This window comes from Gorilla gorilla, chromosome 2 (genome assembly GCF_029281585.2).
Source record: "Gorilla gorilla gorilla isolate KB3781 chromosome 2, NHGRI_mGorGor1-v2.1_pri, whole genome shotgun sequence".
In the NCBI taxonomy this organism is placed as follows: Eukaryota; Metazoa; Chordata; class Mammalia; order Primates; family Hominidae; genus Gorilla; species Gorilla gorilla.
Window position 1 is genome coordinate 79,881,643 of NC_086017.1, and position 23,002 is coordinate 79,904,644.

The 23,002-nt window shown below is 38.8% G+C and overlaps 1 long non-coding RNA gene across 2 annotated transcripts in view; it reads left to right on the forward strand.

The window, feature by feature from the left end:
• Positions 1-1,447: 1,447 nt before the first annotated feature.
• The window catches only part of LOC109026216 (uncharacterized), a 173,328-nt gene continuing 151,773 nt past the window's right edge, over positions 1,448-23,002 (forward strand). The window contains exons 1-3 of one of the 2 annotated variants that reach the window (XR_008678539.2): positions 1,448-1,756; positions 14,270-14,511; positions 15,437-15,589. This is a non-coding gene — a long non-coding RNA (uncharacterized lncRNA). The remainder of the gene's footprint in view (positions 1,757-14,269; positions 14,512-15,436; positions 15,590-23,002) is intronic. The other variant, XR_010132870.1, reaches the window with a different exon arrangement.

Consider the following 23,002-nt stretch of genomic DNA (forward strand, 5'->3'; position numbering starts at 1 on the left):
TTGTACTAAAGCCATAAGAAGATTGTATTATAGATATAATGGAATCTTTTTTATCTTTTGCCTGGTTTTCTGCACAGGACTGACATATTTTTCTGGGCATGAAGCCAAAGGTCTATTTAATTTCTACTTAAAATTTCCCATGGCCACTAATACTCTCCCCCTAGATAGCCGCTTTATAAATGAATAAATAAAGACAAAGCCACTAGAAAGGTTGTGAATCCTTGTAAGCTTTTTTTTTTTTTTTAAGGTGGCTATTTTGCACTCCAATAACATCTATAAAAAGCGTGTTCCTGAATCTTTAGGACAATGCTTCACTGCTATCACTCAAACTTCAGTAAAATATTGAATTTATCTTTGTCCAAAGACCACAGCCATGATTAAATAAGACTTGAATATAAAAATGCAGGTTTACTTGCATCAGATGAATTCTCGTGAACATATGAGGTTATATCACTCCTATTTTTACTGCATTTAGGATTTTTGAGTGGTAATAATGTTTTTCAATTTAAAACTGACTTATTTTTATTTTTCTAGGAGGTTTTTGCCAATTAGGTGACAGGTTTTTTTGTTTGTTGTTTTGTTTTTGTTTTTGTTTTTGAGAGAGAGAGAGAGCAAGAGTGAGAGAGAGATTGAAGTCAGGGAGAGAACCCAGATGTTAGAAACTGGCCCAAGCAGTCAGCTTCTCATAAAGGACCATCCTGACAGTTTGACTGTAAAAAAGGCACCCCGTTGAGCACTACATGTTCCAGGAAATGGCTGGCCACGGAAAACCTTCTGTTCCTAGCATTCATTTCCAGAATGTCCCCAGACTGCTTGTTTGCTCCCTCCCAGCCAACAAAGGGCAGTCAAATGTACCTGAAGATCAATTAGAAAGTCATCCTGGCTTCCAGAAATCTCACCTTTATAGAACCCTCAGCAGTCAGAGGCTGTCTCAGCCTATCCTTTTTTATTCTATAAAAATCACTCTCCTCTCTAACACCCGGGAACCCTGCGGAAACGAAAGTGACAGCAGATGGGTTCCCTTGCCATCAATTTATGAATAAACAGCCTTTGTTCATTTTGTCTCGAACTTAGTTTTGTCTTTGACAGATGTAACCATGACTTAAAGCAATACCCGGCTTGTAGAAGAAGTATTTACTTATTCAACAAATATCTACTAAGTACCTACTAAGTGCCAGGCACTATTCTCAGCACTGAGACGTAAGATACGTAATTTGTCATTGGTGACTCACTTCTTGTGAATCCAAGAGCTCCATAAATAGTGGTCATTTATTATTAACAATCCTTTCTGAGATAAAAACCTGCTTTTTATAGTTTACGGAGAAGTAGCTTTTCTTTTATAAGTGTAACTGCAACCAAATAGTTCCACATGATATCATAGCCCACTTGTGATACGGAAGTACCGGGAACGGAAGAGCGTGGTCCCTTTAAATGATACGGAAGTGGGGAAGGGAAGTGAGGGGTAGAGGAAGGCGGGTCCCTGGCTCGGCTCTACCCCCATGGATCTAGGTGAGGACAGGCGCTCCGGCTTTCCCGCCCAAATGTTGTATTTTCCAAGCCTACCCTTGCCGGCCACGCCCCCAACCTAGGCCTATAAAAACCGCCCCCCGCAGGCCCTAGCGGGCAGACAGACTGAAGTCGCTAGACGTCTGAGGAACACATCCGGGGAAGAAGACACAGGTGGCTGGTCATCGAGAGCCCGCTGGGGGAAGAGCACACAGACAGGCACCGGCAGGCCATTGACCAGCGGGACAAGGTGGAGTTTGGCTGGGGCAGTGGGAGGAGAGCTGGGGCCGCCGAGCTGCCCTACTCCAGGGGAAAACCACCTTCCTTCTCGCTCCCCCATCACAGGAGAGCTACTTCCACTCAATACAACTTTGCACTCATTCTCCAAGCCACGTGTGACCAATTTTTCCGGTACACCAAGGCAAGAAATCCGGGGATACAGAAAGCCCTCTGTCCTTGCGATAAGGTAGAGGGTCCAATTGAGCTAACACAAGCTGCCTATAGACGGCAAACTAAGAGAGCACCCAGTAACACACGCCCGCTGGGGCTTCAGGAGCACACACGTCCACTGGGGCTTCGGGAGCTGTAAACAGTCAGCCCTAGACACTGTCGTGGGATCGGAGCCCCACAGCCTGCCTGTCTGTATGCTCCTCTAGAGGTCTGAGCAGCGGGGCGCTGAAGAAACGAGCCACACTCCCATCACACGCCCTGAGAGGGGGACAAGGGAACCTGTACCGTTTCACTTGTGATAGAGATAAAGTTATTATTGTTGTGATTTTAACTTATAGAACTATAATATAATGGTACAATGATATATATTGACAATATTCCTCTTTCACCCACATTTTGTATCTGTGTTCAAGATTAAATGAAAAAGGATATTCTCAAAAAGCTAGCAAAACCAAAAGCAAGACGTTATGCCAAATATAAACATATTTCTGTTTAGCAAATAGCAGGAGTGTATAAAACATTTCTCTTTTCACATAACAGAATGTTCTATGCTTACTGTATTAGTTAACAAATTCAAGTCTGTTTATTTTGTTTGAAATTCCACTTCATCCATAAATTACAGCATTACACAATAACACCAGAAGGACAATATCACCATTGTTTGCTTTTACAGTCATCTCAGCCCACAAAATGCTTCCCATTGTCAGCTTGCTATCATCAAGCTATTGTTGTTTTCCTCTTTCTAGGGTCTTGTATTAATATCATTCAAATTATTTAGACACTCAACAGTGTTTTTGCTATCAGTGCAAACCTCTAAAGAGCTGGAGCCCCAGCGTGATGACCAAATAACCCTTGACTATTTATCTTTCCGTAAGTCATTATTTCCTGAGGCCCTGGAGAAGCTGTGTTGCCATGTGTGCACTGCAGGGACGGGGAGCTTCTCCTGCCGGAGCTGGTTTGTTCCACTGGACAATGAGCCCTTTTCTGCTTGGCTCTCTGTATGGGCACATACACAATGAGGCGGTTTAGGGAAGAGGGGTGATGTGGGTCATTGATAACAACAGTCCCCAAACTTCTTAAAGAATTGTTGAGCCCCATAAAAATGTGTTGTCTTTATGAATTATCCTTAACCCTTTTTAATTGCATAAAAACTTCAGGCACTTGAAAAAAATTAAAAAATGAAAAGTAAGTCTCTCTCTAGTATCCCTCTTCTTTGTAGAATTACATCCTTTATTCACTCTGCCACTATTTATTATGTGCCTCCTGTGTGTAAGACATACTGTTAGTCATTGGAAATACAGAAATGAATGGGACAGACACACTTCTTGCCCTCATGGAACTTAGGGCCTAATGGGAGATACAATGTTAAGGTTGTTTCTAGTTTTTTTTTTTTTAAGAATATGTTCTACATGTATACATGTAATATGTATTCTCTCCCATTTTTAAAAAACATAAATGGTGGTTTACTATGGGTACGCTTTTTGGTTTTGCATTATTCTTTTAACAGTATGTAGAGGATGCATTTTCTACTGTATAGTGTTCTTTCCCCCTTAAATAGCACTCTGATTTTATTTTGGGGGAATCACGACTTTCTAATTTTGCATACTCCTTGTGGGATTGTAAATCAGGTCCCCTGTCCTCAAGTAGCCAATGGTTAGGTATGCAACCCAGCTTATTTCTCTTTAGACTGAATCTCAAGCAGATCCAGAGTTACTCAGGATCAGAACAATATTTGAAAGGCATTACCAGAATCCAGACAAGATGATGGAGCAATACCTGATGCCCAGTGGTCTAGGGTAGCCGATTCCTGTTCTGCTCTCCAGGTTCCTGTCCATTCTGTGGATCAACTCATATTGCTCCAATTCATTTTGTTTTGCTTGCATAAGCCAGAATTAACTTCTGTTGCTTGTAAACAAAGAGAGTTAACCAAAGACATACAGTATATCAGAGTATAGAGACCTACTTTACTCTCGGTCATTGCCTGCATGAGTCTTCTTTATATGGATGTATCACAGTTTATTTAACCACTACCTTGTAAGTGGACATTTAAGTCTAGTGTTCTGTAAATAAAAGGTCAGAATATACGTCTGTATACAGTATATATTCTTGCATATCCACCTTTGGACAGATGTGTGAATGTGTTTTGTAGAAATACATTTGTAGAAATGCAACTGCTGGGTCAAAGAATTAGTAGATTTTTAATAACATCAAACAGCGTTGAAGGCCCCCATATAAGAATAACAACTACTGATTGAAGACATAACTAATTAAAAAAATTAATGACAGCTTATTTGTAATAACTTCTTATTGTCACTGAGTGAAAAGGTAATTCTCGTTGAATTTACGAAAAGTGACTAATAGGAAATTTAGAAAACTCAGAGAATATATAAAAACACAAAGAAAAGCCAACCACCAAGTCGCTTATAATTCTCTCACCAACAGTGGCAGAATTACATTTAGTCATCATCATTATTCTTATATCCAGTTTTATAGTTATTTTTGAAGAGGATTATTATCAACTATCAACTCTGTCATAGCTGGAAGAAGAGGCCACTAAAACAGATTTCTTAAACTCCAAGTACTGTATATGGATTTTCTACTTTTTTTTGTTTTTGATTACTAATTTAGTTGCTAGAGGTCAGAGAACATACTCTATATGGTTCCAACCTCTTGAAATTTATTAGGAGTTACTTCATGGCCTGTTATCAATTGTGGTTACATTTTACATGTGCCTGTGAAGAATGTGCCGTATCTAGTTTGGGACAGTATTCTATGTACTTGCTTTGAATTGGGTTTGCTAGTTGTATTCTTCAGATCTTTTACATCTATACTGATTTTGTTCAGTTGGCCTGATAGTAGCAGAGAAATAGATGTTAAAATATCCTACTATGATTTTGGATTTACCTACTACTTGTTATAATTCTGTTAATTTTTTATTCATGTATTTTGAGGTTATGTTGTTAGGTGCATACAAATTTAGAATTCCTGCATTTTCCTGATGAGTAAATATTTGTTATTTATTTGCCTCTGTTTACTCCAGTAGTACTTTTGACTGAAAATATGTTTTGTTTTATTTCACAGTTTCCATTTTGTTAGTTTATATGGCATGTATTTTTCCTCTTTTTAAAAATATTTTGCCTTCAACCATTATACTTAATGCCTTTTAAACAGTGTATAGTGGTTTGTTTTGTTTTGTTTTTAAATCCAGTTGGATAGTCTTTGTCATTTAAATGGAGCATTTAGTACATTTATAGTTAATGTAATTATTGATATATTACAGAGTGTCTCCTATCTATCTAGCCTATCCTCTCTTCTTTTTCTTTTCTCTTTTATGTTTTTGGATAAATTTTATTGAAGAGTTTTTATTATCTCATGCTTTGCTCTAGGAGTTTGAAAGTTTTACTTATATTATTTTGGTATTTACATGGTTATTAAATCTATCTTTGACATATCGAAGTCTAATATTAGGACTTTTAACTTTATTATGAACATTAGTGATAGCCACTTTAATGCTATTTATTCTCTACTGATTAATATGACATTGTGTATTTTAATTTTATATATTACAAAAGCCAGTAAGACATTAGTATTATTGTTTTGTACATTCAGTATTCATTTTGACACATCACATATTTACCATTTTTTTTTTTGCTCTTTACTCTTTTTGTATCTCTGTTCTTTCATCTGGGATAATCTTCCTTCGGCTTAAAGAATACTTTTTAATATATTTTTTAGTAAGTATCTGGTGACAAATCCTTCTAGTCTTTTAGAATGAAAATGTCTTTATTTTGGCTTCATTGGGAATTAATTTTTTTAATTTGCCAGTTTGACAGGTGATAATGGTATTATACTGCTTTAATTTGCATATATTTTATATATTTACTCTCTTTTTTCTTTCTTCTCTTGGGTACTTAATTTTTTACAAAGTTAAAAGCTTCTTTTTTCTTTCTGTTTCTTTTGTCTTTTTGCAGGAGAGGAGGAGAGGCTGAATTTTTCATATAACTGGGGTTAAAATACTATTATGATTTTGGTAACTTATCTGTTTATTGTGCACAGGTGTTCATGCACACGCACAGACACAAGACACCTGTCTAAGAGCTGCCTATGGCTAGTAAGGTAGCTCACATAAAGTTAGTAAAGTTAGTAAGTTAGTAAGTTGCCCACATAAAGTGGGCAAACATTTTGTTAATACCACCAAGACGTATAAAACATTCTGTAAATGTTTTTTTATAAAAAATTCTGTAAAAAATTTTGATTTCTTGGGACAAACTTTTATTTCTGATAAAGCCTATTAGTTCAGAAGGATGTCTTGGTACCATAAAAAGTCATCAGAAAAATTACAAATTATATTCAATATGTACTTTATTATTCTGTAGGTGCAATAATGAAAGAAAACCTGGGTGACAGTCAACTTGTAGAGCTAAAAGGGATCCTAGAGACAACATAGCTAACACCTAGGATTTCTTACAGCTTAAAAGAGGTACAGATCAGTCCTATCTTCTAAGACTTCCAAAATGTTAGAAACAAAGAAATACCTAAACCAGCTTACAACATTTACAACATTTTTTAAAGTTTGAAAATTTCAAATTAAAATGTAGTCAGCATACAAAATACAATGCAACATAACTGCATTGGTCACAAGTTATAGTTTTTAAAAACAAATACTAACACCACATTACACAGGCAGTGAGTTCAGATAATGAGACATAAATTTAAAGTTTTGTGGAGAACGTTATCTATTATCCATCCTTGAGTATCTTTCTCTGATTACATGTAAAACAATGCATAGAGTTCATGTTTCAGCATCTACACCTAAGGCTTTAAATCCTAGGCCAAATGACCCACTTAGCCACTTTTTTTCATTTTACTGATGACAAAATGGAAGCCCAAAGAGGGAACTGCTTTATCCAGCATTGTTTCACTGAGTGGCAGAGCCCGGGCTGGAGCCAGAACTCTGAATGCTAGACCAATGTTTTCTCATCTGAGTGTGTTCTCTCTCTTTGCTACAATGTTTCAGTAAGAGGAGATTTTTCTGTTGAAATTTCATTGAAGGGAAGAGATAATCCTGGGCCAATAGAAATTCACTCCTTCAATGAAATATTTTATTTTAAAAGTTACCTGAAAGTCTATGGTTATTCTCTTATCCCTCCTGCCCTTGTTTAAGTTATATATTGATGAATAACAGAGCACCCCAAAACTTAGTGGCTTAAAAATATAATAATTTATTATTATTCACAGTACTTACATTAGGAATGCTAGTAGAGCTTATCTGGGCAGTTCTCCTGTTCCATATGGGGTGGGCTGGGCTGGGAGCTACAAGAAGATGCTACTTACTTGTCCCACATTGCATCTCTGAACTTCACCATGTGTCCTTCTTTCTCCATGTGGTGTTTCATCATTTAGTATTCTGGCCCAAGCTTTTTTAGAGCGTGGCATCTGGCTTTCTACATTCAAAGTGGAAGCTCTTAAAGGCCTCTTGAAGACCTTGACCAGAACTGGCAGAGTGTCACCCCCACCATATTCCACCAGCCAAAGCAGGTCACAGGCAGGACCAGATTCAGAAAAAGGGGCAGAGCATTTACCTCTTGATGGTTGGAATGACATGCAGGTACAGGGTGGGAAGGAATGGAGGGAAGTCGTCTTTGGATACTATTCACCACTCTCCCTTAGCACGTACTTGGTATTTCTTTTCTGAAGACCAGAACACATTGCTTCTTTCAAACTTGTTTTTATTTTAAAGCATAAATTAGAACATGAGTTGCACATATGCTTACCCACTTGGTCCTTTCCTTATTGACTAAAGATAGAACAGACTTGTTCTAAACAGGCTTCAGTTAATGCAAAGTATGTAGGCCACCCCTATAGAAACTTGCTTCATAATCAAGAATTCATGTAATGTTTTAGTTTTTCTTTTGCCTCAGCCCTCCTGGTATTAGCCAATAAAAGAATTATAGTTTTAATAACTAGTTGACCCAGCTGATTTTATCAATTTTAATAAATAATCAAACATGCCTAAAAGCAAAAACATCAAACAAATGATTTAAATCCCTAAAACCTTGCCTGTGCTAATCATGAAACTCAGTTAAATGACTAAGATAAAACAGATTAGTGTCATTAGGCAAAAAAAGAACATGCACCAATTACAGAATATGTCTTATCAGTTTGCGTAATAAAAACCTGAAATGCTAGATGAGCAGCTGTGCTCTCACACATTTGTGGAGTGTTTCAGACTCTTATTTTAAATAGTCATCCAAGGGAAACCAATAACCACAGCATAAGAAAGAGGAAGGGAACGTGTATTAAGGGCCTGCCCTTCCCTCATGGCATTCTGTCCTTTTGTATTTTTCCTGAGCCTTATAAAGTTTGGCGAAGCTGGATACTAAGACTCAGAGATGAAGTAAGTAGTCCAAGGACCTACAGCTAATGAGAGGTGGAAGTAGGATTTGTACCCAGGTCTTAGTGGTTAAACAAGTCCATGTGATTTCTACCACTCCTATGCTACTTCTCACAAGGGAATAAAACCACAGCTTATCAGGAGCAATGCTCCTTGGATCAACCCTAAGACCTTTCCTGTTTATTTTTTTATTTTTTCCTTTTTTTTTTTAATTATACTTTAAGTTTTAGGGTACATGTGCACAATGTGCAGGTTAGTTACATATGTATACATGTGCCATGTTGGTGTGCTGCACCCATTAACTCGTCATTTAACATGTTAATGCTATCCCTCCCCCCTCCCCCCACCCCACAACAGGCCCCGGTGTGTGATGTTCCCTTTCCTGTGTCCATGTGCTCTCATTGTTCAATTCCCACCTATGAGTGAGAACATGCGGTGTTTGGTTTTTTGTCCTTGCGATAGTTTGCTGAGAATGATGGTTTCCAGCTTCATCCATGTCCCTACAAAGGACATGAACTCATCATTTTTTATGGCTGCATAGTATTCCATGGTGTATATGTGCCACATTTTCTTAATCCAGTCTATCATTGTTGGACGTTTGGGTTGGTTCCAAGTCTTTGCTATTGTGAATAGTGCCACAATAAACATATGTGTGCATGTGTCTTTATAGCAGCATGATTTATAATCCTTTGTGTATATACCCAGTAATGGGATTGCTGGGTCAAATGATATTTCTAGTTTAAGATCCCTGGGGAATCGCCACCCTGACTTCCACAATGGTTGAACTAGTTTACAGTCCCACCAACAGTGTAAAAGTGTTCCTATTTCTCCACATCCTCTCCAGCACCTGTTGTTTCCTGACTTTTTAATGATCGCCATTCTAACTCATGTGAGATGGAATCTCATTGTGGTTTTGATTTCCATTTCTCTGATGGCCAGTGATGATGAGCATTTTTTCATGTGTCTGTTGGCTGCATAAATGTCTTCTTTTGAGAAGTGTCTGTTCATATCCTTCACCCACTTTGTGATGGGGCTGTTTGTTTTTTTCTTGTAAATTTGTTTGAGTTCTTTGTAGATTCTGGATATTAGCCCTTTGTCAGATGAGTAGATTGCAAAAATTTTCTCCCATTCTGTAGGTTGCATGTTCACTCTGATTGTAGTTTTTTTTTGCTGTGCAGAAGCTCTTTAGTTTAATTAGATCCCGTTTGTCAATTTTGGCTTTTGTTGCCATTGCTTTGGGTGTTTTAGACATGAAGTCCTTGCCCATGCCTATGTCCTGAATGGTATTGCTTAGGTTTTCTTCTAGGGTTTTTATGGTTTTAGGTCTAGCATGTAAGTCTTTAATCCATCTTGAATTAATTTTTGTATAAGGTGTAAGGAAGAGATCCAGTTTCAGCTTTCTACATATGGCTAGCCAGTGTTCCCAGCACCATTTGTTAAATGGGGAATCCTTTCCCCATTTCTTGTTTTTGTCAGGTTTGTCAAAGATCAGATGGTTGTAGATATGCGGCATTATTTCTGAGGGCTCTGTTCTGTTCCATTGGTCTATATATCTGTTTTGGTACCAGTACCATGCTGTTTTGGTTACTGTAGCCTTGTAGTATAGTTTGAAGTCAGGTAGCGTGATGCCTCCAGCTTTGTTCTTTTGGCTTAGGATTGACTTCGTGATGTGGGCTCTTTTTTGGTTCCATATGAACTTCAAAGTAGTTTTTTCCAATTCTGTGAAGAAAGTCATTGGTAGCTTGATGGGGATGGCTTTGAATCTCTAAATTACCTTGGGCAGTATGGCCACTTTCACGATATTGATTCTTCCTACCCATGAGCATGGAATGTTCTTCCATTTGTTTGTATCCTCTTTTCTTTCATTGAGCAGTGGTTTGTAGTTCTCCTTGAAGAAAGAGGTCCTTCACATCCCTTGTAAGTTGGATTCCTAGGTATTTTATTCTCTTTGAAGCAATTGTGAATGGGAGTTCACTCATGATTTGGCTCTCTGTCTGTTATTGGTGTACAAGAATACTTGTGATTTTTGCACATTGATTTTGTATCCTGAGACTTTGCTGAAGTTGCCTATCAGCTGAAGGAGATTTTGGGCTGAGACGATGGGGTTTTCTAGATATACAATCATGTCATCTGCAAACAGGGACAATTTGACTTCCTCTTTTCCTACTTGAATACCCTTTATTTCTTTCTCCTGCCTGATTGCCCTGGCCAGAACTTCCAACACTATGTTGAATAGGAGTGGTGAGAGAGGGCATCCCTGTCTTGTGCCAGTTTTCAAAGGGAATGCTTCCAGTTTTTGCCCATTCAGCATGATATTGGCTGTGGGTTTGTCAGAAATAGCTCTTATTATTTTGAGATACGTCCCATCAATACCTAATTTATTGATAGTTTTTAGCATGAAGCATTGTTGAATTTTGTGAAGGGCCTTTTCTTCATCTGTTGAGATAATCATATGGTTTTTGTCTTTGGTTCTGTTTATATGCTGGATTATGTTTATTGATTTGCATATGTTGAACCAGGCTTGCATCCCAGGGATGAAGCCCACGTGATCATGGTGGATAAGCTTTTTGATGTGCTGCTGGATTCGGTTTGCCAGTATTTTATTGAGGATTTTTGCATCCATGTTCGTCAGAGATATTGGTCTAAAATTCTCTTTTTTTTGTTGTGTCTCTGCCAGGCTTTGGTATCAGGATGATGCTGGCCTCGTAAAATGAGTGAGGGAGGATTCCCTGTTTTTCTATTGATTGGAATAGTTTCAGAAGGAATGGTACCAGCTCCTCCTTGTACCTCTGATAGAATTCGGCTGTGAATCCGTCTGGTCCTGGACTTTTTTTGGTTGGTAAGCTATTAATTATTGCCTCAATTTCAGAGCCTGTTATTGGTCTATTCAGAGATTCAGCTTCTTCCTGGTTTATTCTTGGGAGGGGTGTATGTGTTGAGGAATTTATCCATTTCTTCTAGATTTTCTAGTTTATTTGCGTAGAAGTGTTTATAGTATTCTTTTATGGTATTTTGTATTTCTGTGGGATCGGTGGTGATATCCCCTTTATCATTTTTTATTGTGTCTATTTGATTCTTCTCTCTTTTCTTCTTTATTAATCTTGCTAGCAGTCTATCAATTTTGTTGATCTTTTCAAAAAACCAGCTCCTGGATTCATTGATTTTTTTGAAGGGTTTTTTGTGTCTCTATCTCCTTCAGTTCTGCTCTGATCTTAGTTATTTCTTGCCTTCTGCTAGCTTTTGAATGTGTTTGCTCTTGCTTCTCTAGTTGTTTTAATTGTGATATTAGGGCGTCAATTTTAGATCTTTCCTGCTTTCTCTTGTGGGCATTTAGTGCTATAAATTTCCCTCTACACACTGCTTTGAATGTGTCCCAGAGATTCTGGTATGTTGTGTCTTTGTTCTCATTGGTGTCAAAGAACATCTTTATTTCTGCCTTCATTTCGTTATGGACCAGTAGTCATTCAGGAGCAGGTTGTTCAGTTTCCATGTAGTTGAGTGGTTTTGAGTGAGTTTCTTAATCCTGAGTTCTAGTTTGATTGCACTGTGGTCTGAGAGACAGTTTGTTATAATTTCTGTTCTTTTACATTTGCTGAGGAGTGGTTTACTTCCAACTACGTGGTCAATTTTGGAATAAGTGTGATGTGGTGCTGAGAAGAATGTATATTCTGTTGATTTGGGGTGGAGAGTTCTATAGATGTCTATTAGGTCTGCTTGGTGCAGAGCTGAGTTCAATTCCTGGATATCCTTGTTAACTTTCTCTCTCGTTGATCTGTCTAATGTTGACAGTGGGGTGTTAAAGTCTCCCGTTATTATTGTGTGGGAGTCTAAGTCTCTTTCTACATCTCTAAGGACTTGCTTTATGAATCTGGGTGCTCCTGTATTGGGTGCATATATATTTAGGATAGTTAGCTCTTCATGTTGAATTGTTCCCTTTACCATTATGTAATGGCCTTCTTTGTCTCTTTTGATCTTTGTTGGTTTAAAGTCTGTTTTATCAGAGACTAGGATTGCAACCTCTGCCTTTTTTTGTTTTCCTGTTTATTGCCAAACCTTCTCCATAGCACCAAGGGGAAGATGGATGCTATTTTCACTGATGTCATTCTTGTGTCTTAGGGTTCCTGTTAAAACCCCAACTTCCTGTTAATAACCTATTTGTAATTTCAGCATATGTAATCTCTTTGGAGTAATTGGCTCCAGAGTGGTGTATGTGCCATTGTATTAGTTAGTTCTTTTGCTGCTATAAAGAACTGGGTAATTCTATACTGCTTTCCTAGACTGGGTAATTTATAAAGGAAAGAGGCTTAATTGACTCACAGTTCTGCATTGCTGGGGAGGCCTCAGGAAACTTACAAACATGGCAGAAGGCAAAGGAGCAGCAGGCACCTTCTTCACAGGGCTTTAGGTCGGAGTGAGTGCAAACAGGGGAAATGCCAGATGCTTATAAAACCATAAGATCTCGTGAGACTCACTGACTATCGTGGGAACAGCATGCGGGTGATGCTGTTGCCTGGTTCCAACCTTGACAGCAGGATTCAGTTACCTTCACCTGGTTCCAACCTTGACTCATGGGGATTGTAGGGATTACAATTCAAGGTGAGAGCCAAACTATATCAGCTGTATACTGCCCTGGTTTTTATACTTTGGGGTATTACTCAAGGGTTCTTCACCTTTTTATACCCTTTTATTTTTAATTACTGTAGATACATAATAGTTTTACATATTTCTGAGGTACATGCTATCATCTGTTTTTTTGTAAAGTTTACTGGAACACCATGACTTTATTTATATATTGTCTATGGCTACCTCTAAGAAAATAAAAAAGCAAAAACAAAAAGTCTTCCACTTTGTTATGCAGAGTAATGCAATTTTCCTTAGTTCTCCCTTAAAACTCCATTGCAGGTCTCCTTTCAATTCCAAAGATTTGGTCAAAGCTTTGAAAATACCTATTGTTAGGACAAATGATGTTCTTAAATTTAGGGCCCCTCTCCTCAGCCCTAATATGTGGGTAAGGAGAGTTTGTTTTTTCTATTAGTCATTCAGAATGTGTATAATTTGTCTGTAAATTTAACAAAGCCAACTTTGACCCATGACTGCTTTCATTTAGTTGAAGATTTAAGAGAGTGAAGAGACTCCATAATTGTATGTGAGACTGAAATGAAGAGTTTACTTTTTTTTTTTTTTTACTATGGAAGTGAAGTCAATTGGTTAAGAAGTGTCTGAAAACTGTGGGTATTTCAGTTCCATTTCTCTGATACTGTAGCAAAGAAAACAAAGATTGGCAAAATCCTATAATGCCATTCAAACATAGCCTGGGAGGGAATCCAAGAACACAGGCTCTAAAACAAATAAATCACTTGCTATTATGAAGTATGGAAAGCACAGTGATCTCAGACCTAAAGAAGGAAATAATCACTGCTCATACTGTGTTTGAAAACACAAGTATTAAAGAGTGAACTGTGGAAACTTACTCTGGAAGTTTCAGATGAAATAAATTCCCAGAGATGAATGCATCTGACAATCAGAAATGGCAATGCTGTGAGTTAAAGGTGATATGGGCTTTAGGCCAGAAGAGAAAGGGATGGTGTGAATGGTCTCAACCCCTTTCTCTAGCTCCCTCCTGGACTGAGCAGGAGAGCCTGCTGGTTCCAATCCATGATCCAGAGCTGGAGGAAAGAGATGTGACTCCAAACTGAAATCATGCAGCTTGAAGTTATTTTCAAGCAGCAGTGTCTGTTGGTCCCTGGGGAAGGTAAAATCTCTTTTACCTGCTATGGGAGTCAAAAAATGGCTCCTCAAAAATGTCTGCATCCTATCCTTGGAACCTCTGACTTTGTTACCTTTACAAGGGAAAGGGGACTTTGTAGATGTGATTAAGAATCTTGAGATGTGAAGCATTTTTTTTTGTTGATTATCCAGGTGGGCTCACTGTCATCACAAGGGTGCTTAAGAGGGAAAGAGGAAGCCATGAGGGTCAGAGTCAAAGGAAGGCTTGAAGATACTACACTGCGGACTTTAAAGATGAAGGAAGGGGCGAAAACCAAGAATGTGGGAAGCCTCTAGAAGCTAGAGAAGGCAAGGAAACAAATTTTCCACTAGAGCCTCCAGAAGGAACACAGCCCTGCTGACCCACTGTAATGTCTGACCTCTAGATGTGTAAGGTAATACATTTTTGTTTTTTTAAGGCACTAAATTTGTGGTAATTTGTTACATCAGCCATAGAAAACTGGTGTACCTACTTGCCCCTTTTTATTCTACTACCAAGAAGGGTCTTTGACATGACCCAGTGAAATCAGAAGACATGAATTGGGCCAGACTGTAGAAGGTGCAACTTTGAGTGTGATGTAGAGAATGGTGAGGCTTTGCTGTGGCAAAGTTTTCTGTTTCTTACCTTTGGTTGTCAATGGGAAGTTCTCATACATAGATGGGATGGTATAAGGGTCTTGGGGCCTCTTCTACCATAAAAGGAAGCACCGTTCTTCCTTTTTATCTTCCCTAAAAGGCTGAGTAAAGAAGATAACTGTGATCAATAATCTACTATCAAGTTTGTAGACTCTGGAGCAGGATCATCTAGTTTTGAAACATACTTGCTGTGTCATTTTAAGCAAGTCAGTTAATTTTGGTTTTCCCATTTTTGAGAAAAGGATAAAATTAACTACCTGTTCCTTTATTTAGGTAAAACACTTGAACAGTTTCTGGCATATAGTAAATGTGATGATGATGATGATGATGATGATGGTGATAATGATGATTTTAAGTTCCTAATTTGTCTAGGTTTTGACTCTGGCTTTGTTATTTTTAGGTTTGTAGTCTTGCATAGTTTTTTAAAGCCTGAATGAGTTTCTTTTTTTAAAAAAAATATAAACTAGAAGCAATAAGAGTAGCCTCCTCAAAGGTTGTTATGAGGAGTAAAATCATACATATAAAGCATTTGGCACATAGTAAGTGCTCAGTTATAGTCAGTCATGTTGCTTTATGAATTGTAGTCAATGGAGCTCCAGGCAAAGGAGGCCAGTACATGAGCCTCCCTAGGATGTAATTCTTCTTCATCTTCTTTCATTCCGCTTCTCCTTCTCTTTCTTTCAGGGTAGTAAGACTGAAAGTCTCAGAAAGGCACTGTTAAATTCTTATTCCACAACTATGCAACTCAAAACTGGGGTCCTCAGCGGTGAGCGAGGGGTGAGAGAAGACACTGTATAAACATGGCACATCCTCCTGGGAAGTCAACTTTACTCAAAGGTAAATAATTTAACATATTTTTCTTTTTAAAATACACATGGATGTATTATGGAGGAGAATGCGAATTTTGCATGAATTTTTAAGAATAGGAGTGGATTATTCAACCACTTTCTTATTGCAGCTTTAGAAACCCAGCTCAAACTAGCTGAAGCAGAAAAGACACTACTGCGCCTATAAGTTGAAACTTTGGAGGGATAAATTTCAGAGGTGTGGCTAGATCCAAGGGCTCTCTGGAAAACTCTGTGAAGAAAATGCTTCCTCAAGTCCAGAAAGCAGAAGCTCAGGAAATTCTTGCTTGGTTCCTCTTGTTAGAGGCAGAGATTATTCTACGACCTACAGGGTAGCGTTTGAACATTGTCACCAGGAATCTTTACTTTGCCATCTTCCAAGTCTGTTCTCCTCAGTATTGGTTTCATTTACAAGCAGGCCATCTCTGCCCTCATGGCAATGATGGTCTTTACTCCAGGCTTAAGACCCTTACTATCTACTATTTCCAAAGCAGAGACAGAACTTCCCACACCTAGTGACCTGTGACACAGGATTTTATCCTGAGTACAGAGGGAATTCAATTGGCTAACATAATCTGCGTTCCAATGGAGTAAGAATGTCTGGACTCTTTCCTTCACCTACCCCCAAGACATGGAGGCGTCTAAAAGATAAATAAAACTTGGCAACTGACTGAAGGAGGAAGAGGGGATTTCAGGCAAAATCAACGCTGTTCACTACGAGGAGACTTCAGAAAGGTTGCCTGCTTCTGGGGAGCATAGTCCCTGATTGCTCAAGACATACATTTATTCTTTTCTTCAATGTATTTGCCTGCAGTCAAAACAAAACCATTACCTTTAGCCAAGTTCACACATTTCAGTCAAATCCATATGCATCGGATCAGTTCTGTAGGTTATGGGTGAGCATGAACATATAAAAGAGGCACCTGCCTGTGCCTGTCTACTCCATGGAGTTTGAAAAGGGGCCACTTATGGAGAATGTCTTTAGGGACAGAACCAACCACCCTGTCTTTCCTCCAACTCTCAAAGTAACTTCTGGCTTTAATCCTCAAGTGTCTACGCTGGAGTTTAAGAAAAATGTTTTTCATAGAATTCAGGTGTATGATATTGCATGAGTTGTCCATCTTTGTATATGTCTCAAGACTTGTGGTGTTAGTTAAAGATTCAGAGCTCTGTGTCCTGAACACAGAGTAATACCAGCATTACTAAGGATGATCATGGGATTTTAAAATTCCTCCCTTAGGTAGATCTTACAAACTTAGGTTACCAATAAACATAAGTTAAGACAAAAAGAGCAAATTTAGATGTAAAACCATCTTGGGGCCAGGTGCTGTGGCTCACGCCTGTAATCCCAGCACTTTGGGAGGCCGAGGCGGGCGGATCACGAGGTCAGGAGATCGAGACCATCCTGGCCAACACGGTGAAACCCTGTCTCTACTAAAAATACAAAAAAATTAGCCGGGCGTGGTGGCAGGCGCCTATAGTCCCAGCTACTAGGGAGGCTGAGGCAGGAGAATGGTGTGAACCCTGGAAGCAGAGCTTGCAGTGAGCCAAGATCATGCCACTGCACTGCAGCCTGGGCGACAGAGCGAGACTCCGTCTCAAAAAAAACCAAACCAATAAACAAACAAAAAAAACCATCTTGGGGCTTCCCTCAGCATTTTGGGGAAATGCTCTGTGATTTAAAAAAAAGTACTGGATGGCCAGAAGTGCTGTTCTTTTTTTTTTTAAATGTTAACAAGTGGTTTATTTACCCAGTACAGGGAAAATCAACCTATACATCTTGTCTTTGGTAATTGAGACATTACTTAGTATCTGCAATGTTTAGAAATTTGCATTGTTGACATTTCCTGTCATCAGGTCTTACTTGAGGTGTCTTTCTTTCTTTTTTTATTATACTTTAAGTTCTAGGGTACATGTGCACAATGTGCAGGTTTGTTACATATGTATACATGTGCTATGTTGGTGTGCTGCACCCATTAACTCGTCATTTACGTTAGGTATATCTCCTAATGCTATGCCTCCCCTCTTCCCCCACCCCACGACAGGCCCCGGTGTGTGATGTTCCCCTTCCTGTGTCCAAGTGTTCTCATTGTTCAATTCCCACCTATGAGTGAGAACATGTGGTATTTGCTTTTTTGTCCTTGTGATAGTTTGCTGAGAATGATGGTTTCCAGCTTCATCCGTGTCCCTACAAAGGACATGAACTCATCATTTTTTATGGCTGCATAGTATTCCATGGTGTATACGTGCCACATTTTCTTAATCCAGTCTGTCATTGATGGACATTTGGGTTGGTTCCAAGTCTTTGCTATTGTGAATAGTGCCGCAATAAACATACATGTGCTTGTGCCTTTATAGCAGCATGATTTATAATCCTTTGGGTATATACCCAGTAATGGGATGGCTGGGTCAAATGGTATTTCTAGTTCTAGATCCCTGAGGAATCGCCACACTGTCTTCCACAATGGTTGAACTAGTTTACAGTCCCACCAACAGTGTAAAAGTGTTCCTATTTCTCCACATCCTCTCCAGCACCTGTTGTTTCCTGACTTTTTAATGATCGCCATTCTAACTGGTGTGAGATGGAATCTCACTGTGGTTTTGATTTGCATTTCTCTGATGGCCAGTGATGATGAGCATTTTTTCATGTGTCTGTTGGCTGCATAAATGTCTTCTTTTGAGAAGACATTGAGATCCTTTTGAGAAGGATCTCTTCACATCCTTCACCCACTTTGTGATGGGGTTGTTTGTTTTTTTCTTGTAAATTTGTTTGAGTTCATTGTAGATTCTGGATATTAGCCCTTTGTCAGATGAGTAGATTGCAAAAATTTTCTCCCATTCTGTAGGTTGCCTGTTCACTCTGATGGTAGTTTCTTTTGCTGTGCAGAAGCTCTTTAGTTTGATTAGATCCCGTTTGTCAATTTTGGCTTTTGTTGCCATTGCTTTTGGTGGTTTAGACATGAAGTCCTTGCCCATGCCTATGTCCTGAATGGTATTGCTTAGGTTTTCTTCTAGGGTTTTTATGGTTTTAGGTCTAACATGTAAGTCTTTAATCCATCTTGAATTAATTTTTGTATAAGGTGTAAGGAAGAGATCCAGTTTCAGCTTTCTACATATGGCTACCCAGTGTTCCCAGCACCATTTATTAAATAGGGAATCCTTTCCCCATTTCTTGTTTTTGTCAGGTTTGTCAAAGATCAGATGGTTGTAGATATGCGGCATTATTTCTGAGGGCTCTGTTCTGTTCCATTGGTCTATATATCTGTTTTGGTACCAGTACCATGCTGTTTTGGTTACTGTAGCCTTGTAGTATAGTTTGAAGTCAGGTAGCGTGATGCCTCCAGCTTTGTTCTTTTGGCTTAGGATTGACTTGGCGATGTGGGCTCTTTTTTGGTTCCATATGAACTTCAAAGTAGTTTTTTCCAATTCTGTGAAGAAAGTCATTGGTAGCTTGATGGGGATGGCTTTGAATCTCTAAATTACCTTGGGCAGTATGGCCACTTTCACGATATTGATTCTTCCTACCCATGAGCATGGAATGTTCTTCCATTTGTTTGTATCTTCTTTTCTTTCATTGAGCAGTGGTTTGTAGTTCTCCTTGAAGAAAGAGGTCCTTCACATCCCTTGTAAGTTGGATTCCTAGGTATTTTATTCTCTTTGAAGCAATTGTGAATGGGAGTTCACTCATGATTTGGCTGTCTGTTATTGGTGTATAAGAATGCTTGTGATTTTTGCACATTGATTTTGTATCCTGAGACTTTGCTGAAGTTGCCTATCAGCTGAAGGAGATTTTGGGCTGAGACGATGGGGTTTTCTAGATATACAATCATGTCATCTGTAAACAGGGACAATTTGACTTCCTCTTTTCCTAATTGACTACCCTTTATTTCCTTCTCCTGCCTGATTGCCCTGGCCAGAACTTCCAACACTATGTTGAATAGGAGTGGTGAGAGAGGGCATCCCTGTCTTGTGCCAGTTTTCAAAGGGAATGCTTCCAGTTTTTGCCCATTCAGCATGATATTGGCTGTGGGTTTGTCATAAATAGCTCTTATTATTTTGAGAAACATCCCATCAATACCTAATTTATTGATAGGTTTTAGCATGAAGGGTTGTTGAATTTTGTGAAAGGCCTTTTCTTCATCTATTGAGATAATCATGTGGTTTTTGTCTTTGGTTCTGTTTATATGCTGGATTATGTTTATTGATTTGCATATGTTGAACCAGGCTTGCATCCCAGGGATGAAGCCCATGTGATCATGGTGGATAAGCTTTTTGATGTGCTGCTGGATTCGGTTTGCCAGTATTTTATTGAGGATTTTTGCATCGATGTTCATCAGGGATATTGGTCTAAAATTCTCTTTTTTGTGTGTGTGTCTCTGCCAGGCTTTGGTATCAGGATGATGCTGGCCTCATAAAATGAGTGAGGGAGGATTCCCTGTTTTTCTATTGATTGGAATAGTTTCAGAAGGAATGGTACCAGCTCCTTCTTGTACCTCTGATAGAATTCGGCTGTGAATCCATCTGGTTCTGGACTTTTTTTGGTTGGTAAACTATTAATTATTGCCTCAATTTCAGAGCCTGTTATTGGTCTGTTCAGAGATTCAGCTTCTTCCTGGTTTATTCTTGGGAGGGTGTCTGTGCTGAGGAATTTATCCATTTCTTCTAGATTTTCTAGTTTATTTGCGTAGAGGTTTTTGTAGTATTCTCTGATGGTAGTTTGTATTTCTGTGGGATTGGTGGTGATATCCCCTTTATCATTTTTTATTGTGTCTATTTGATTCTTCTCTCTTTTCTTCTTTATTAGTCTTGCTAGCTGTTTATCAATTTTGTTGATCTTTTCAAAAAACCAGCTCCTGGATTCATTGATTTTTTGAAGGGTTTTTTTGTGTCTCTATCTCCTTCAGTTCTGCTCTGATCTTAGTTATTTCTTGCCTTCTGCTAGCTTTTGAATGTGTTTGCTCTTGCTTCTCTAGTTGTTTTAATTGTGATATTAGGGCGTCAATTTTAGATCTTTCCTGCTTTCTCTTGTGGGCATTTAGTGCTATAAATTTCCCTTTACACACTGCTTTGAATATGCCCCAGAGATTCTGGTATGTTGTGTCTTTGTTCTCATTGGTGTCAAAGAACATCTTTATTTCTGCCTTCATTTCGTTATGGACTCAGTAGTCATTCAGGAGCAGGTTGTTCAGTTTCCATGTAGTTGAGTGGTTTTGAGTGAGTTTCTTAATCCTGAGTTCTAGTTTGATTGCACTGTGGTCTGAGAGACAGTTTGTTATAATTTCTGTTCTTTTAACATTTGCTGAGGAGTGCTTTACTTCCAACTACGTGGTCAATTTTGGAATAAGTGCAATGTGGTGCTGAGAAGAATGTATATTCTGTTGATTTGAGGTGGAGAGTTCTGTAGATGTCTATTAGGTCTGCTTGGTGCAGAGCTGAGTTCAATTCCTGGATATCCTTGTTAACTTTCTCTCTCGTTGATCTGTCTAATGTTGACAGTGGGGTGTTAAAGTCTCCCGTTATTATTGTGTGGGAGTCTAAGTCTCTTTCTAGATCTCTAAGGACTTGCTTTATGAATCTGGGTGCTCCTGTATTGGGTGCATATATATTTAGGATAGTTAGCTCTTCATGTTGAATTGTTCCCTTTACCATTATGTAATGGCCTTCTTTGTCTCTTTTGATCTTTGTTGGTTTAAAGTCTGTTTTATCAGAGACTAGGATTGCAACCCCTGCCTTTTTTTGTTTTACATTTGCTTGGTAGATCTTCCTCCATCCCTTTATTTTGAGCCTATGTGTGTCTCTCCACTTGAGATGGGTCTCCTGAGTACAGCGCACTGATGGGTCTTGACTCTTTATCCAATTTGCCAGTCTGTGTCTTTTAATTGGAGCATTTAGCCCATTTACAGTTACGGTTAATATTGTTATGTGTGAGTTTAATCCTGTCATTATGATGTTAGCTGGTTATTTTGCTTGTTAGTTAATGCAGTTTCTTCCTAGCATCAATGGTCTTTACAATTTGGCATGTTTTTGCAGTGGCTGGTACCTGTTGTTCCTTTCCATATTTGTGCTTCCTTCAGGAGCTCTTGTAGGGGTGGCCTGGTGGTGACAAACAGAAGTGCTGTTCTTAGGAATTAATATTCCATATTAACACATTCAAGGGCCTGAGAAGTCTTGCAGTAAGGAACCCTGTTTGGCTTTGTTTGACAGCCTTTCTCACACTTATTGGCAACTCGGGTAACCACTATTAAAATTTGGTGGAATGTGAGTTCCCTGAATCCTCTCTGTGAAGAAATGCTTCTTCAAGTCCAGAACCCAGAAGCTCAGGAAATTCTTGCTTGGCTCTCTTTTCAGAGGCAGAAACAATCCAAAGGCCTTAAAGGTAGAGTTAAAAATGCACTTGTGCATCACAACCAGACAAATGATGGTGTTCCTGCAGCATATGAGGGACTGGGCCGAGCACCAGTTGCAATTATGTGATTAGCCAAATCCCCACGTCAATTTTGCAGAAAAGAGTACTAAATATGGATCTAAAAGTCATGTTTATTCCCTTTTATTCTTTCCTTTAGCCTTCTCTGTCTCCTCAATTCTTTATTTTTCCACAATCAAGAGCTAAGAGATTAAAGCAGAAAGCAAAAATTCAACAGGAACATGGGTCTTCAGGCACCCTAGACGAAAGAGTACAATTTTTGACCTCTCCTAGGAAATGACCAAAGGAACTGAAATTATGCAAATGCTCTGGATTTGCACTGATTTTCTTCTATTAGTCTGCCCACCAATATGGAGACTGTGGCATCTGTGGTAGTGGCAGATGAGTCAACAGAACCAGGCCTGGCTGCAGGCAAACTTGTCAAAGAGGTGGTGGTGTTTATTGCAGAGACTTCCCATCCCTGTGCAGCTTGGGACGGCAGAGCCTGCAAACTCCTCATACTCCACAGCTTTCATCCACACATTTCTCTTCGCCTTCTAATCATCTGATTGAGCCTAGTTGGATCTCATTCCTTTCCCATTAGCTAATGAGAATAGTAACAATAACAATTAATAATAATAATGATAATAGCAGTAGCAGCTACTGTTGATTGAGCGCCTTTTACAATTCAGGCATGATGCAAAGTAAGCCCTTTATGGACATCATTCCACGTCATCTTCCCAACAACCGTAGGAAACATGCATCCTTATATAAACATACCTTGTTATTTACCAATGAAGGAATGAGATTTAGAATGTTTAAGCAAGTTTCTTAGTGCCAGAAAGTGAGAAAATGGCAGAACCAAGTTCTGAAAGTGTTGGTAATGGTGAATGAAATGAAATGTTTGTATTCTAGCAGAGGCCTTCTGGAGATTATGATGCCGTAGCTTCAAGAACGGAGTTAAATGTTGGAATTTTATTTTCCATGGAAAGTGACTTTAGA